The following is a 2,021-nucleotide window of genomic DNA, read 5'->3' as shown; positions in this document are numbered from 1 at the left end:
TCACACCTGTAATCCCAGCACTTTGGGAGGCCGAGACGGGCGGATCACCTGAGGTCAGGAGTTCAAGACCAGCCTGGCCAGCATGGTGAAACCCCATCTCTCTCTCTCTTTTTTTTTTTCTTTTTGAGAACGGGGTTTTGCTATATTGCCCAGGCAGGTGTCGAACTCCTGGGCTCAAGCTATCCTCTCCCCCTGCCTCCCTAAGAGCTGGGATTACAGGAGTGAGCCACATTGCCTGGTGGTGAAACCCCATCTCTACTGAAAATACAATGCGTGGTGGTGCATGCCTGTAATCTCAGCTACTCGGGAGACTGAGGCAGGAGAATTGCTTGAACCCAGGAGGCGGAGGTTGCAGTGAGCACTCCAGCCTGGGAGATAGAGCGAGCTTCCATCTCAAAAAAAAAAAAAGAGAGAGAGACGTCTGAGCGTTTCTCAGGGACGGCGGGCAGCAGCCGGGAGGGGCAGTGGAATGGGGGCAGGAAGCTACACGTGCGCCCCCCGCACGGGCTTTTCTGTGAAAGGAGAGGCTGATTGGAGACCAAGCTCGTACATGCAAAGCCATTAGTCTGTGCTTTAAAGATTGTGTCTCACCATAGTGTCCTGAATCCTATGTTGCTTTTGATTAATCTGAATTCCCTATCCCTGCCCACTCTGTTTTTTGTTTTAACTGCTAGGTATTCATAGAAATTTCTCTACATGGGACACTTTAACAGAGTGTAATCTGCTATAGCAAGTGTTTTCTGAGTAGTTTTACTGATTCTATTTTTTTTAGCAGGTCAGTGTTTTCCTGGTTACTTTTATGATTTTATCTCATTTTTTGCCAGTTCGTAACTAGAACTGGAGTACTAATGAGAAAGTGTACACTTGTAAGTAAACATGATATTTATTAGAAGAATAAATCACACTGACAGTCAATAAATAATCCTTTTTAAATTTTTCATTTATTTATTTATTGGGGGGGGTCTCTGTTGCCTCGTCTGGAGAGCAGTGGCACCATCATAGTTCACTGCAGCCTTGAACTCCTGGGCTCAAGTGGTCCCCTGCCTTAGCCTCCCAAATAGCTGAGACTACAGGCACGTGCCACTGCATCAGGCTGATTTTTGTATTTTTATTAGAGATGAGCTCTGACTAGGTTGCCCAGGCTGGTCGCAAACTCCTGGGCTCAAGCAGTCCTCCTGCCTCAGCCTCCTAGAGTGCTGGGATTACAGGCAGGAGCTACCACACCGAGCAATAATAACAATCTTTTTAATGGACCCACTCAAACAAAATAGAACCTGCTCAACTAAAACCTCCTGGCTATCCTCAATATTAAAACCATCCTATCCTAATAAGAATTACCCTAAAATCTATTATTGTCAAATATAAGTTTTCAGTACATCATTGAATACTGAAGTTTGTTATATTGGGAAATTGGCTTTTGAAATTTTTTTAATTGATTGTAGATAACATTGTGTTCAGTAGCTCTGATGGAAGTGGAAGTGGCATTCTATACCAGATGACGGCTGATACAATACACATCTCTATAGAATCTCGTTATTGTAAGGACCACTTCATGTATTATCATTCTGAAAATCACCATCTGTGAAGATAGGACGCAAATTAAAGCTAGAAATGTATATGATTTGATTTCTCTGTTTTGGCTGGCCTCAATTCTGCAGCTTCCTAACACATTTGAAGTAAGGATCCTTGCCTGTGGTTGCATTATTAATACATTCTATGTAAGCTTAGTTTAAATGATATTGGCCCAGGCAGGCGTGGCGGCACCTATAGTTCCAGCTACTTGGGAGGCTGCGCTGGGAGGATCCCTTGAGCCCAGGAGTTTGAGGCTGCAGCAAGCTATGATGGTGCCACTGCTCTCCAGCCTGGGTGATAGCAACACCTTGAAAAAAATTAAAAATAAGATAAGCCGGGCACGGTGGCTCAAGCCTGTAATCCCAGCACTGTGGGAGGCCGAGGCGGGTGGATCACGAGGTCAAGAGATCGAGACCATCCTGGTCAACATGGTGAAACCCCGTCTCTAC

The sequence above is a fragment of the Cebus imitator genome, unplaced genomic scaffold (genome assembly GCF_001604975.1).
Source record: "Cebus imitator isolate Cc_AM_T3 unplaced genomic scaffold, Cebus_imitator-1.0 Scaffold497, whole genome shotgun sequence".
In the NCBI taxonomy this organism is placed as follows: domain Eukaryota; kingdom Metazoa; phylum Chordata; class Mammalia; order Primates; family Cebidae; genus Cebus; species Cebus imitator.
The sequence above is the reverse complement of the archived record's forward strand: the minus strand, read 5'-3'. Positions refer to the sequence as shown.